This window comes from Triticum dicoccoides, chromosome 1A (genome assembly GCF_002162155.2).
Source record: "Triticum dicoccoides isolate Atlit2015 ecotype Zavitan chromosome 1A, WEW_v2.0, whole genome shotgun sequence".
In the NCBI taxonomy this organism is placed as follows: domain Eukaryota; kingdom Viridiplantae; phylum Streptophyta; class Magnoliopsida; order Poales; family Poaceae; genus Triticum; species Triticum dicoccoides.
This window is the reverse complement of record NC_041380.1, coordinates 184,535,625-184,552,193: the sequence shown is the minus strand read 5'-3', so window position 1 is coordinate 184,552,193 and position 16,569 is coordinate 184,535,625.

Here is a 16,569-nt window from a genome sequence, read left to right as displayed (position 1 = left end):
TTGCTTGTTGACATTGAGCTTGGTCGCAAGGCGTTCTTTGCGTTCTTGTGGAAAGCGCTCCTTGCGAAGGTGTAGCCACACGAGATCACCAATGTTGAAGACCAATGGTTGCTTGTTGACATTGAGCTTGGTCGCAAGGCGTTGTACTTGGCGCTCGATGGTGTTTCTTGTATCTTCATGCACCTTCTTGATATGGGTCGCTCGTGCACTTGCGTCCAAATTGATTCACTCTTGGAGTGGTAGAGGTAGAATATCCAATGGTGACAAACGGTTGAATCCGTAGACGACCTCGAAAGGGGACTTGCCGGTTGTTGAGTGTCTTGCTCGGTTGTAGGCGAACTCGGCGATGGGTAGACACTCCTCCCACTCCTTGATGTTCTTCTTGATGAGTACTCGAAGTAGAGCGGAGAGTGTGCGGTTTGTCACCTCTGTTTGGCCGTCGGTTTGAGGATGGTACGCCGTGGAGAAGAGTAGCTTGATTCCGAGCTTGGCGCATTGGGTCTTCCAAAAGTAGCTAAGGAACTTGACGTTGCGGTCCGAGACGATAGTCTTTGGCACACCATGTAGACGCAATATTTCCCTACAAAAGAGATTAGCCACATGTGAAGCATCTTCTATCTTGTTACAAGGAATAAAGTGTGCCATTTTTTAGAACGGTCCACAATGACAAATATGGAATCTTTCCCATTGCGAGTCCTAGGCAAACCAAGTACACAATCCATGCTAATGTCTTCCCAAGGTTGGTATGGAATCGGTAAAGGCATATAGAGACCATGAGATTGAGCTTTGGACTTAGCTTTGCGACATGTAGAACACCGGTTGGTGAAGCGATTGACGTCCCGAAACATCTTTGGCCAAAAGTAGCTCTTCGAGAGCGTGGAGAACGTCTTGTCGCGTCCGAAGTTTCCCATTAAGCCTCCTCCATGAGATTCGTGCAAAAGCAACAAACGAAGCAAGGACTCGGGAATGCAAAGTTTGTTAGCTCTCATAAGGTAGCCATCTTTGATGTAATAGCGTTCCCAAGATGTATTCGACAAACACTTGGCATAAGGAATGGCAAAAGTTGTATCATGCTCATATAAGTCTTTGATATGCTCAAAGCCAATGACATCTAACTCAAGTTGCGTGACAAGCATGCAAATGCGGGAAAGAGCATCCGCTACTATGTTTTCTTTACCTTTGATGTACTTGATGACATATGGAAAAGACTCAATAAATTCACTCCATTTAGCATGACACTTGTTCAACTTAGTTTGTCCCTTAAGATACTTGAGAGTCTCATGATCTGTATGAATAATAAACTCATGGGTACGAAGGTAGTGTTCCCATTCATGCAAAACGTGGACTAAAACATATAGCTCTTTGTCATAGATGGGGTAGTTGAGTTGCGCTCCGGAAAGTTTCTCACTAAAGTAAGCTATGGGGCGCTTCTCTTGCGTTAACACACCTCCTATGCCATTACCACTAGCATCGCAATGAATTTCAAAAGGTTTGTCGAAGTTGGGTAAAGCAAGCACAGGAGCATGAGTAAGAAAATTCTTAAGGTCATTGAATGCGGTATCTTGGGATGGTCCCCAAACAAAAGGCGCATTCTTCTTGCTCAAAGCATGCAAAGGCGAAGCAATGGTGCTAAAATCCTTTACAAAGCGACGATAGAAACCTGCAAGGCCAAGGAAACTACACACTTGATACAAGTTGGTTGGTTGCGGCCAAGTCTTAATAGCATTGATCTTGGACTCATCTATATGAACACCCTTAGAAGAGACAACAAATCCTAAGAAAACGAGCTTATCAACACCAAAAAGGCATTTCTCCATATTAGCATAGAGACGCTCTTTCCTAAGAGTTTGCAAAACGGTGCGGACATGGGTGACATGTTGTTGGATAGATTTGCTAAACACAAGAATATCATCAAAGTAGACCATGACAAATATACCAATGTAAGGGCGAAAGACATGATTCATGAGGCGCATAAAAGTGCCCGGTGCTTCCGAAAGACCCATAGGCATGACTAACCACTCATACAAACCAAACTTGGTTTTGAAGGCGGTTTTCCATTCATCACCCTCTTGTATGCGGATTTGATAGTAACCACTCTTAAGATCAATTTTGGAAAATATAGTGGCACCGCTAAGCTCATCAAGCATATCATCTAGGCGTGGAATGGGATACCTATAATGAATGGTGATAGTATTGATAAGTCTACAATCGGAGCACATGCGAAAACTACCGCCATGTTTTGGCACAAGAATGACCGGAACGACACAAGGGCTCAAACTTTCACGCACATGTCCATGGTCTATGAGATGTTTTACTTGCCTTTGAATTTCTTTGGTTTATTCGGGGTTGACGCGGTAGGGAGCTTTGTTTGGAAGTGGTGCTCCGGGGATGGGGTCGATTCGGTGCTCAATGCCTCGTAGAGGAGGTAGTCCTGGAGGTAGCTCATCAGGAAAAACATCTTGAAATTCCTACAAAAGAGAAGACAACACTAGAGGAAGAGTGTGAGAGGTGTTAGTTTGTGGCGCATTGTCCTTGCACACGATGACGTAGTGTAGGACACTAGATGGGTTCTCACACACTTCTCTCATCTCACGTTTGGTGGCAAATAGAACGAGGTTCTTGTTTTCGCTCATCGTGGAGGCACTCAATTTGGGCTTGTGGCACTCACTCTCTTTTTGGTGGCTCACTCTCTCACCATTCTCTCCATGATGGGTGGTATGTTTGTCGACAATCACTTGACTTGGTGACATTGGACGGAGGACATACTCCTTGCCCTCCATCTTGAAGATGTAGTGGTTCATCCGACCGTTGTGGACGACTCCTCTATCGAATTGCCATGGCCGTCCAAGGAGAAGATGACAAACGGTCATTGGAATGACTTCGCACTCCAAGATGTCTTCATAGGCGCCGATCTTGAAGGAGACTTGTACTCGGTGCTCGACTTGGATGGTGCCGGAGTCACTAAGCCATTGCACTTTGTATGGATGTGGATGCTTCGTCTCGGGAAATTGGAGCTTGGAGCAAAGTTCTTCACTTGCGAGATTGTGACAACTCCCTCCATCGATGATGACCTTGACGGATCGTCCATTGATGCCGGCCTTGGTGTGGAATATGTGGCATCGTTGGTCTTCTTCTTGGTGATGTTGGAGAGTCAAGACTTTTGAGACAACAAGTGCGGGACTTGAGTCTTCATCACAAAAGACTTGTTCTTCTTCATTGTTCACTTGGCAGTGCATGGCGACTTGCTCAAGTGCTTCCATTTCACCTTCACTCATGGAGTCATAAGTGCCATCGTCATTGAAGACCATGGTCTGCTTGTTGGTGCACTCGTAGGACTTGTGGCCTCGGCCTCCGCAAGTGAAACACTTGAAGGAACTCGTCTTGATGGTCTCATCGGTTGGGGTTGATGATGATGAAGCTCTCGGCTTGAAGTTGCCCGTAGTAGGGTTGCTTGTAGTTGGTGAAGCTTTCTTGGAAGTCGACTTGTCGATGTTGGAAGTAGAAGGTCTTGTAGTCGGTGTTGGAGTCGTTGAAGCTTGGTTATTGGAGAAGCCATAGGACTTGGATGAAAACTTGGCGTACTTGAAATCATCTTGCACTTGGCGTTCCGCTTTGGTAGCTTGGTGCACTAGCTCGATGAGATTTGAGTATGGTTGGAAGTCGGCGATCTTCTTGATAGGATGATTGAGTCCATTCAAGAACCTTGCCATAGTTTGCTCATCATCTTCTTTGACATTGGCTCGTATCATGGCAATCTCCATTTCCTTGGAGTACTCTTCAACGCTCTTGGTACCTTGCTTGAGTTGTTGGAGTTTCTTGAAGAGGTCACGGTTGTAGTAGGTAGGCACGAAGCATGCTCTCATGACATCCTTCGTTTGTGCCCAAGTAGTGATGGGTGGTTCACCTCTTGCCTCACGGTGCTCTATGATTTGTTCCCACCAAATGAGGACATAGTCTTGGAACTCAAGGGATGCCATCGCGATCTTCTTCTCTTCTTCATAATTGTGCAAACGGAAGATCTTGTCAACTTTGAATGCCCATGAAAGGTATTCTTCGGGATCGTTGCTTCCGTTGAATTTGGGCATGGTGAACTTGAGCTTGCCGTAGCATTGCTCTTCATTGTGTTGGGGTCGGGGATGATGCGTCCATGTTGTAGATGATTGTTCAACTCGTGGTGCACTTGTCGCGGAGGGTTTTCAACCTCGTGTTTCTCTTGTCGCGGAGGATTCCCATAATTTTCATGCTCTTGATGAACTTGATGGTCTTGGCGCGCTTGTGGAGGAGCGCGTCGAGCTCGAGGAGGAATTAGACGATGCGTACAAGCTTGCATCCGTGACGCTCGAGGAGGAGTGCTTCCTCTTCTTCATGGGCTTGACGGCCTCAGTCGGCAACGGCTCGACTCGCATCGCGTAGAGCTTGTTGCGCCTCAAGTGCTTGAGCGTCACGGAGTTGTTGTTCTTGACGTTGAGCCTCGGCATCTTGTGCATTTTGGTGTAGACGTGCGCGTTCTTCCTCTTCATGTTGGCGTTGTTGTTGTCATTCTCGAGCTAGCGCAAAGGCTTCTTCGGCTTGGCGTCGTCGGTGCTCTTGAGAGTCGGTGTCCCGACGTGGATTGAGGTTTGCTTGACTGTCGGTGCACGCGGCTCGACGAAGATTGTTCGATGTCGGTGTACTTGAGCCGGAGAGGGTAAAGTTAGAATGGCGACTTGAACGGCTCCTTCTTGAAGTGGAAGAAGAGTGGTTGAGCAACAAAGCACGAATCTCGTCCATCCTTGCGTCATTCTCTTGCTTGTGATCATCGAGCTTGTGGTCAAAGTAGTCCCTTGTACGTTGCTCGGAAAGTCGTAAGTCGGCGGCAAGGTTGTCGATGCGTTCACGCATAGCTTGTTACTCTTGATGCAAAGCACGTTGTGCACCAAAGAGGTGACTCTTGGCGACGAAGGAGTTCATGTCGTCGTCTTGCTCCATCAAGAGTGGGTTGGTAGAAGTACTTGGCCTATCCATAATTCCAAGACAAATGTGAGTGGTAGAAAGAGAAGAACGAGTACCAAATGTACCTTGACCGAAGTTGAAAGTGGATCGAGGATCACTCCAATGTAGGACAAGGAAATAGCACAATTGGTACGAGTTCTTGTCGGTTTCTCACACCTACACAAGTAAAAGCTTTTGGTGGAGCTTAGTTAGGATGGTGGCATAAAATTTGATGTAATTGTAAGTGAGCTTCAATAATGTTGGAAAAGATTCGCAAGATGCAATGTAACAAGTAGACCAAGCATATAAGGTACACGGAAACACACACGCAAAAAGATAAGTGGGGTTGTGCAACCAAGGGTGAGCCAAAATGTGGAATCCACGAAAATGCTCTTGTTGCACAACACTAGAGAGACGCTAGCACGATTGCACGATAGGCGGATACAAGAACTTGTGCACAACCTACTTAGGAAAAATGTAACGACTTCTATCCCAAATACTTTGTATGCAAGGAGTTGTTATGATATGATCCAAGATGATCGAGTATGACAATCTTAATGTTGTATGATGCTATGGTTCTTGCTTAAAAGCTCTTTGCTTATCTTTCCTCTTTGCTTAAAAGATTGTTTGGCTCTTTGATGTTTGAGCTCTTTTCTCATGCAATGCTTGACGAACCAAGATAGCAAGTGAGTATGCGATGACAACTTTGTGACACAAGAGATGATACCAATATAGGCCGCAATGATGTATGTATGCTATGGGAAGTATGATCACTAATGTGCACAAGTCTTGTTGCCGGCAATACTCAATGGCTAGTCTCGATGGGTAAGCAACGCAAAGGAGTAAGGCTATGATGGCTATCAATGTAATGGCAAGAGTGATATGTCCAATACCAAGATGAGGTTACCGGTCTTGCTTCCGGTATGGTGTCAAAATGGTGGGACGAATACCAAGTCATAGTCGAGGTGGTCGTTGTTGATGACGCATCCGTGGCGAAAATGAGCAGCGGTGATGTCGATGTCAAACCGTACCTAGATAGCCGAAACACAAAAGGATACGGTACCGCAACTCAAATTCTCAAACCTCAAAGTAGCAATTGTGTCAGAGAGCGTCCAAAAATAGTTGGGTTATGCAGAAATGGTGGAGGTATGCTGAAGTATATATGGTATATGGTGAACACGATGAACACGAAGAGGGGAACGAGGAAAAACAGGGGAAAACACAAGGGGAAACACAAGAGGAACACTCAAACTAACAAGAACAAGTCACACATGTGCTAGATCCTCGGGTACATAGAACGATACACGAATCCATGGACAACTAAGGACGATACAAAAGGGTAGCCGGTTCTTCTTCGTGAGGAGGTCTTGAATCCACAAGGGGATCTTCCCGTAAAGGGGTCTTGAATCCAAGGTGGATCTTCTCCGTAGAGGGGCCGCGGTCTCTCTCGTGGAGTAGATCCGATATGGATGAGCAATGCTCTATCTCTCAATGAGCTAAACCAATGCTAACCCTAGAAAGTTGTACGGGATAGGGTATATATTGTCTAGGTGACGAAAGGGTACACGGGCCTTGGCCCAAGTGGCTGCGCGTAGGCAGGGCCGGAAGTTCCGAGGAGGGTCCGATCTAACCAGAGAGTTGGCGGTGGAGATGTGCTGGCATCCGGGGGCCGGAAGGTCCGGGCAGGCCGGAGGTTCTGGGCGCCGGAAGGTCCGGGACGGGGTCCGAGCTAACCCGAGAGTTGGCACGCCTGGGCTGGTCGAAGTCATCGGCGGCCGGAAGCTCCGGGTCGGCCGGAATGTCCGGGGGGCAGAAGTTCCGGGCTCTGGCCGGAAGTTCCAGGTAGTCCAGAGTGTTGACGCCTGTCTCTTCTTCTACAGTCCTCAGCTCCGAGTCTTGAGCGTTGTACCTGATGACACATAGTATCTCGGACTTAGGCAGTAGACATGTCTCACTTGAAGAGGGGAAAACTCAAGTAGGAGTGATGTCACCTCAGATTGAATAGCACGTGCCCTAGCCCTTGTCATTGGTCCACTTGGAGCTTGGATAGTTGAGGTGGCGTCCATGTGGATGGTCGTGGGATGCTCCACATCATTTCGTTTCTTGGTAACGATTCTAATGTTCATGTGAATATGATGTTGCCTAAGTTGGATACATTTGTTTTGCTTACAAATGAAGGGCCTAGCTTGGACAAGAAATATGAAACTTGGAGCAAGTTCAAGCAAGGAGATGATGGCATGCGCAAGGGGAACAAGAACGGAGTTACAAGTGATGATTCCAGGACTCTGAAGCCACCATAATGAGTGCATGAAGCATGGGACGAAATATACAAGATGCCACTTCATAAATTTCGTCCAGAGGCTATTCTAGGTGCTGCGTCACCTCATTATTGGGCCAGGCCCATGTATTTTCAAAATACGTAAGTATAGGCTGTTTTTAGAGTCCGTATGTGTGGGGAAACAAGTGTTAGGGTTGGTTTCGGACCCCTCCTCCAAGGGCCACGAAATTCCCCCTTCTTCCTCCATATATAAAGCCCTTAGGGCGTCGTTTAGACTTCGGGTTTTGTTTAGATTAAAAGTTCGCCATAGCTGCAACTTCGCATACTTTGTTTGTGTCCAACGACCAGTCCAAGATGTCACAGAACCCCACCTTGATCAATAAAGCTTTCATCTTATATTCACAATATCCAGATTGCAATCTCAGTTTCTTGCTTGTTCTTTGTTTGCTCGCAGGAAACAGACCCTCGTGGTCAGGTTGATCGTGCTCCGGCGTGGTCAATAACCCCTCGGAAGTTGGTTTAGCGATTGCTAAGGCGCGACGTCTCACACGTTCGTAGTCGAATCGTCAAGGTCGACTCCCACAGAAACGATAGCCACCATCTCATCGAAACATCGGGACACCTTTGCCTCTATCATCTCCTAGAGGAGGTATTGAAGATAGTCTTCTCCTAGAGGAGGTCTTGAAATCCATTAGGATTTGTCGGTGTACAAAAAGAGGGGTACGCCTTTTGTACCCCTATAGCTGTGCACGGGCAGTCTGAGCCACCGGCACCACCACACTTAGCAAGGCAAGGGAGGTGAGCCAAGGTAAGGCCGAAGCTCAGGAGAAGCAGAACGACGCCAAGACCAAGACCACAAAGAGCGAAGGGGACGAAGCGGACCCCCCCCCCCCGACAAGATCCTTGCCGGGAGGCGGTTTTAGCAAACCCGGCAAGACCCTTGCCGTGGCAGCTCGCCCCACACCTACGGAGTGAGTCACCCTTGAGTCCACTGCCCCCATGGGGCAAGGATTCGGGAGACATCCCCGTGGTGGCATGTAGATCTTTGTGAAGACATTCAAGATCAGATACACTCTTTAGAAGATGATGATCCTTTGCGGGATCCCAGCCAAGGAGGACCACAAGGCCCCCGGCAAGAGCCTTGCCGGGGATGACAGCAGGCGCCACGGCAAGACCCTTACCAGGGCCCCGGCAAGGCCCTTGCCAAGAACACCCGTAGGGCCACCATCAGGCCCACGCTAGTCAAACCTCCACCGCCGTTCGCATGCAGCTGCCGACCCAACCAGCTGGGCAGGCACCTGCGTGGCGGCATGCAGATCTTTGTGGAGACCCACCACTACGCCACCTCAGCTGCCTGCCTGCCTACATGGCACTGCGGGCGCCGCTGGCCAGGGCGCGTGTCGACGCGAGAGGGAGCGGCGACGGACGAGACAGGGCTCTCGCCCGTCCCCAATAAAGCAAGGACACCTGGGCAAGATGCATTAAATGTGCCTTGTCATGTAATGCGAGGGATAACCTCACATCACTGTTCCCTTTCCACCTCCTGTGTGCCACTGTGGCAACCCCTTTCCTATAAAAGGAGGCCCGAGGCGACCAGGAGGGGGATTCGGCTTTTTGGAGCTCCTCACGCCCCATAGCTAGCTCAAGAACACAGATATACAATCCACCAAAGCAGGAGTAGGGTTTTACGTATCCTCGCGGCCCGAACCTGGATAAACGAACCGTGTGCTATTTGTTTGATCCGCTCTTCTCACGACCCCACGCCCCACAACCGTAGTAGGGATTCTTGTGATCCCATAGGTGTCGTTCCCACCGACATCTTTGGCGCGCCAGGTAGGGGGCGCAGTTGTGAGAATCGGCTTTAGTAGTTAGTTCGACGCTTCTTCGTCGTCATGGCACCCAAGAAGAAGACGACGGTGGCGGTTGGCCCGTCGGAAGCCGGACATCCTGTCCCGACGCGGGCGAGCAGTGGACCGGTCGCAGAAAGGACCGTGGGCGCCGTTCGCGAACACCAACACCGTCCCAGCAGCCGGAGTTTGGGAGGCGGCGATGTTTGTGCGCCTGGTAATGGGCCACGCGCCGCCAAATCCAAAGACGGAGCCAGGCCTCCGCGGGTGGCGCGGGGCCTTCCAAGATCGCTACCACCCCGCCCGAAGGCGATGCAAGGGCCTCCAAGACTCCCACGCCGGCGCTGACGGCGCGCTCCTCTCAAGCGGCGCACGACGAACGGCACAATCACGCCGAAGACCTCGGGCGTCGCCGCGGGAAGAGCCCCGAGCGCCACTCCCAGGAGGTTGAAGACCTGCCTGCTCGGCGAGGCGCTGGTGAAGATGGCATGCGACCGCAGGGTCGTGATAGAGCTCCTTCTGACATGGTCAGAAGTCGAAGCGCATCGCGATCCGTGCAGGTTTCGCTGCCACCAACGGCAGCAGAAGCCCTGGCGCACGCACAGTTGCTCCTCGATTTTCCTCCCACTACGGGGAAACTCGACGAATGGAGAGCCACTATTCGAAGCCCTGTTGCGGTGGCCAACAAAGACGAACCGAGTCCGGTGGAGCTCCCGGGTCGACGCTCCGACGGAGTCCCATGCACCAGTGGCAGGAAAGCCGGCGGCGCCGCGACCATGATGCACTCGCCTCCTCCTCGCCCGGTACTGCGGACGCCAGCCCGTCGCGACGTTGCGGGCGACAAAATCTCCATAGCGTCGTCCGACCTGCGGACCCACTGTGAGCAGCGCCAAGTCCTTTGGGAACGAGAACATGAAGACGCTCGAACCACTATTGAGCGCAGGCGCGGACCGCGCCACCAGTCAGACAGGCGAGCAGGGCCTGCTGCGAACCACCCGGCACCGGAGAGCCCTAGAGGCCTACCTTACGAGGTATGTGTCCGGCTTTTACCTGTGAGCTGCGGCAGTTCCAGTGGCCCACTCACCGCACCTTCAAACCTGACGTGGGCAAAAAGTATAGCGGCAAGACCCACCAGTCCGAGTTCCTCAGCATCTACACCATTGCGATGCAAGCTGCCAGAGCCCGCGACGATAAGGTTCTTGCGAATTACTTTCCGTTGGCTCTTAAACCCAACGCCATGTCATGGTTGATGCACTTGCCGGTAGACTCTATTTCCTCCTGGTCGGATTTGTGCCATGAGTTTGTGGGCGCCTTTACTGGAGGCCACCAAGCCCATGGCCAAGCGAGCGACCTGCACCTCATTCCCCAGAAGGGAGGCGAGAGTCTCCGCAAGTATATACAGAGGTTCAGCCGGATACAGTACAATATCCCTGATGTTCACCCTGCCGCCATCATCAGCACGTTCCATCAGAACGTGCGTAACCGCAAGATGCGTGAAGATCTGGCAATGAACAAGGTGAAAGATGTAGCAGAACTCTATGTTCTTGCTGACAGATGTGCCCGGGCTGAAGAGGGAAGGAAGTTCCTCGGCGAAGACGCCAGCGTGGAAACCGACTCCTCGGATGAAGATACTGCCGCCCCGGCGAAGAAGGGTCGGCGCCGCAACAAGAAGCGCAAAGGTAAAGCTGTGCTTGCCGTCAAGTGATCTGATGACACCGGCTCCACCAAGAAAACCAAGGCAGATGACCCCGGAAAGGAAATTGCCGGATGTGTCGCCTGCCGGGCCTTGGCGGTTGCCAAGAAGCCAGGAAATTCCGACAAGCGATACTGCAAGATCCATCGCACCAAAGGCCATGCTCTCCAAGACTGCCGACAGGTTGAGCTCCTCGCTGAGAAGCAGAGGGCTGAATATGAGAGGCGGGACAAGGAGAAGGGCCAAGACGGTGCTAAGGGGTCCGACAAGAAGCATGACGGCCAGGCGGGCCATCACGGCAAGGATAAACAACAAGAGAGGCCCGCCCGGGGCCGTGACAAAAAGCCAGAAGACGACGATCACGAGGAGGACGACGAATCCGGCAACCAAGAGTTTCAGAAAGCTACAGAGGCCATGTGCATCGACGGCGGTGCCTCGCTGCATACTTCTCACCGCCAGCTTAAACAGTGGTCGCGAGAGATTACAGCGGCAGAGCCGTCGTTTGATGCCCAAAGGCCGCTTAAGTGGTCCAGCACACCTATCATTTTTTACACTGAGGATCACCCTGATCGCACTACTGCGGTCGGGTGCTTGCCATTGTTGGTTTGACCAACAATACACAACCTCAAGGTGACAAAGATGCTAGTCGATGGCGGGGCCGGTCTGAACTTGATCTCGCCTGCCGTGATCGAGAAACTGCAGATTCCTGATGGAGACCTCGAAGAAACGGGCACGTTTCAGGGGGTTAACCCGGGAAGAAGCCAACCTAAGGGAAAGGTCACGCTAACCGTGACTTCTGGAAGCGATCTGAACTACAGGACAGAGAGGATCGTGTTTTATGTTGCCAAGATCCCCTTGCTGTACAACGGGATCCTTGGCCGCCCAGCGCTGGCCAAGTTCATGGCGGCGTCACACTACGCCTACAACACCCTGAAGATGCCAGGACCTGTGACGATCATCACCATCCCCTCCGATAAGAAAGATGCGCTGATTTGCGCTGACCAACTATAGCAGCAAGCAGTTGCAGCAGCTACCGCCACTAGGGCACTTGCTCCTGTCGTTGGGACCCCGGGAGGGAAGAAGAAGAAGAAGATCGGTGAGACTTCGGACACCCACTCCGGCAAGCGCACCTCTTCGGAGTGTAGCGCTCCTGTCGAGGACGTGCCAGAGAGCTCCACCGGCGGAAACAAGAAGCCCAGGGCCATACCGCCGGGAACCAAGAAGGTTTCTGTCAATGAGGACGGCACGGGAGGGGCTTTCACCATAAGCTCCACCCTTGAAGACAAATGGGAAGACGCACTCGTCACCTTCCTGTGGGCGAATGTTGATGTGTTTGCATGGCAAGCTCCCGACATCCCTGGCGTTCCCAGGGAGGTGATTGAGCACCACCTTGCTGTTTGTCCTCATGCGCGGCCCGTCAAGCAGAAGGTCAGAAAGCAAGCTTTGGAACGACAAGATTTCATCACAGAGGAGATCCAGAAACTGGAAGCAGCGGGTTTGGTAAGAGGAGTGCTCCATCCAACGTGGTTGGCCAATCCGGTCGTAGTGCGCAAGGCTAATGAGAAGTGGAGGTTGTGTATTGATTACACAGATATCAATAAGGCTTGTCCTAAGGACCCCTTCCCGTTGCCGCGCATCGACCAGATTGTTGACTCCACAGCTGGGTGTGATTTGTTGTCATTCCTCGATGCCTACTCCGGCTACCACCAGATCTTCATGACAAGAGAAGACGAAGAGAAAACATCATTCATCACCCCATGTGGTACGTATTGTTTCATGCGGATGCCTTTCGGGTTGAAGAGTGCTAGTTCGATGTTTGCAAGGACGGTCTAGATTGGTTTTGAACCCAAGTTCCATAGAAATATGGAAGCTTATATGGATGACATAGTGGTCAAAACCAAGGACAGGGCAACCCTCATACCAGATTTGCAAGAAACATTTGCAAACCTGCGCAAGATCAATCTCAAGCTGAACCCTGAGAAGTGCGTCTTTGGCGTCCCATCTGGCAAACTTCTCGGGTTCTTTGTGTCACAGCGTGGGATAGAGGCCAATCCGGACAAGATCAAAGCTATAGAGCAGATTAAAGCACCCAAGCGAATCAAGGATGTGCGTCGGCTTGCTGGTTGCGTCGCCGCCATGGGCAGATTCATTTCCAAGTCTGCCGAGCGCGCCCTTCCCTTTTTCAAGATCCTGAAAAAGGCGGGCCCGATGGAGTGGACACCAGAAGCCGAAGCGGCATTGCAAGATTTGAAGAAGTACCTCTCCTCCGCGCCAATACTAGTTGCGCCTAGGCCACATGAGCCGTTGCTGCTATACCTGGCGGCAACGAACCAGGTGGTCAGTGCCGCACTAGTGGTGCAGAGAGAGGTTGACGACGAGGTAATGGCAGCGACAGAGCCTGACACCTCCAATGCAGAGACGACACAGCCAGTTCAAGTGCCGCCGAAGAAGAAAATGATGCAGCACCCGGTCTACTTTGTTAGTTCCCTCCTGCAGGGAGCTAGATCAAGGTACTCTGGCATGCAGAAACTGCTCTTCGGCCTTCTTATGGCCTCGAGGAAGCTGCGACACTACTTCTAGGTACACGAGATCACTGTCGTCACTCGCCTTCCTCTGCAACGGATATTGCACAATCCAGATGCAACGGGAAGAATTGTGGAATGGGCACTGGAGCTGTCCAGCTTTGGCCTCAAGTTTCAAAGTACTTCGACGATCCAGAGCCGAGTCCTGGCGGAGTTCATTGCAGAATGGACCGCAACGCCTGACGAAGAAGCCCAAGAGACTGCTCTCCCCGACAAGGAGGCAAGTTGCAGTTGGATCATGTACTTTTATGGAGCTTTCTCCTTACACTGCGCCGGGGCTGGCATACTGCTTGTCGCGCCCACCGGAGAGCACCTCAAGTACGTGATCCAGATGCACTTCCCCAGGGAGGTGTCAACAAACAATACGACAGAGTACGAAGGGCTGCTCGCCGGTCTTAGGATCGCGGCGGACCACGGAATCAAGAAGCTCATCGCCAGGGGCGACTCGCAGCTCGTCGTCAAGCAAGTCAACAAGGACTACCAGAGCCCGTTGATGAAGGCCTACGTCAATGAAGTGAGAAAGCTGGAAGAGCGTTTCGACAGTATATAGGCTGAATACGTTCCCCGAGCGGAGAACGATATCGCCGATTACCTGTCAAAACGCGCTGCCCTCAAGCTACCTGTGGAACCATGTACCTTTGTGCTCCAGCTAACTCAGCCATCCGTTGATCCATCAACAGAGCTGAATAAGAGAAGGAAATTAGGACCCGGCAAGTACTTTCCCGCCGAGCTCCCCGGAGTCGCCGGCAAGGATGTTGCCGGGGACACTGAGCCCACCACGGGACGGCTAGCTCCGGCGGAGCGTCAAGCTCTTGCCATCGAGACAGCCGCTCCTATAGCGGAGGAAATGCCTTTAGTCCTCGCCTTCGAGCCCCAGGCTCCAGCATGGGCACAGCATACCGTCCGATTCCTCCAAACAGGGGAACTTCCTGAAGAGCGGGAAGAAGCGGAAAAAGTAGCCCGTCGCTCTGCCATGTACCAGTTCGTCGATGACGTCCTGTACAGAAAGAGGCCGAACGGCGTGAAATTGAAGTTTATCCCTCGGGAGGAAGGACTGGAGCTGTTGGCGGAGATACACGGAGGCATATGTGGATCCCACATCGGGTCAAGGGCCCTTGCCGGCAAGGCATTTCGACAAGGTTTCTTCTGGCCCACTGCCCTCCAGGATGCGACGACACTAGTCACCAGGTGTGAAGCGTGTCAGTTCCATTCAAAGAAGCTTCATCAGCCAGCTCAAGCCCTTCAAACCATTCCTCTCTCCTGGCCCTTCTCGATCTGGGGGCTCGACATACTGGGCCCTTTCCCCTGCGCTGTAGGGGGCTTTGAGTACTTGTACGTTGCAATCGACAAGTTCACAAAGTGGCCGGAAGTGGAGGCAGTGAGGAAGGTCACAGCTCAGTCAGCCGTCAAGTTCTTCAAAGGACTAGTGTGCTATTTTGGTGTACCCAACAGGGTCATCACCGACAACGGCACACGGTTCACAAGCCGCACCTTCATGCAATATATCCAAGACCTCGGCAGCAAAGTCTGTTTCGCTTTCGTTGCTCACCCACGAAGCAATGTTCAAGCTGAGAGGGCAAACGTTGAAGTACTGCGAGGCTTAAGGACCAAGACCTTTGATAGGCTGCACAAGAGTGGAAGGCGCTGGATTGATGAACTGCCCACGGTTCTTTGGTCGATCAGGACGATGCCAAATCGAGCCACCGGACAGACACCCTTTGCCCTAGTATACGGGGCAGAAGCAGTTCTCCCCACTGAACCCATATACGGGTCACCTCGAGTGCCCGCTTATGTTGAGCTTGAGCAAGAGCAACTGCGGCAAGATGACGCAATGCTCCTTGAGGAAGATCATCTTCGGGCGGCTGTGAGAGCAGCACGCTACCAACAAGCCTTGCGCCGCTACCATAGCCGTGAGGTTCATGCCCGAAGCCTTGAGGAAGGCGACCTTGTCCTTCGGCGCGTTCAATCGGCCAAGAATTCCAACAAGTTTACGCCAAAGTGGGAAGGCCCTTATCGGGTAATATGAGTCACCAGGCCCGGCGCAGTCCACCTGGAGATCGAAGATGCCGTTCCAGTGAGTAACTCCTGGAACATTGTGCATCTTCGCAAGTTTTACCCGTGAGGCGCGGCTTGCCAGCCCCCCCGGCAAGCCACCTTTTGTACAAGCATTGCCGATGAGGCATGTAACCCTTTGTACAAAGCCAGGCGCGGACCCTGAGCACAAGTAAATGAAGCGCTGGCGCCCTAAGTTATAGCATGCATGCTAGGTCGAGTCTCGTCCTTGGTTAGGGTTGATAGTGCTTAGCGGCAACTAACCCCTAGCTTAGAGGTCGAGTGTGCGTCTCTTTGTCTTTCTTTTGTCTTCTTTGGTTCACAGGACACATGGATATCTGTGCCGAACCACTTGGGGAGGAAAAGAAGATGAACAGACCAGCATCTAGCCCCCGGCAAGCCAGCATTGCCGGGGGCTGCAAGAGCAAAGATTCACCCACGGCAAACCAGAGTTTCCGGGGGCTGCATCTTCAGATAAGTTCTTCATCCCTTATCATGCATTCCATTATGGACTGAGGTATGTGAAACCTCGTTTTCCCCTAAGCTACCGTTCTCCCATAACTCAAGGCCCTAGGGCTCGTTCCTGGGGCCAAGTTTGGTCGTAGTTGCGACAGCGAAAGGATGAAACAAGGAGCCAGAACCCGCCTCATCCCTGCCTCCGCCAAAGGCGTGAGGAAGGTCGAGCGAAGTGGGAAGACGGCAAGGCCTGTTGCCGGGCAAGGAAATGTTAATCTTGAAGATATCAAGGATTTACTCCTTGTCGTGGGTTCTACCCACAAACAAATGACCCGGCAAGCATCTCTTTTTCATTAAAAACATTCCACTCAGGTACAGTCCATAGGGAATGAAAAACATGAATGATGGGATTACAAGTTTTAAATTCAGCTAAGGCCCGAAGGCTTACAAACTAAAAAGAGATAAGGTGCCCGTAATCCCTTTCTTGTCCCTCTCCTCAGGAGGCAGGTCAAGGAGGCGAAAAGGGCAAAAGACACCAAGAGAACATCTCGGTGGCCGTCCGAAGGCTGGATGGTGATGGCGGCGCCGAAAGCAGAGCTCAAAGACGAGGCGCAGGACATCACCACGCGTCAAAGGCGTCGGTGCCTGCGAAATCCGACTTGACGGCCTTGCCGCCCACCCTCTTCCTCT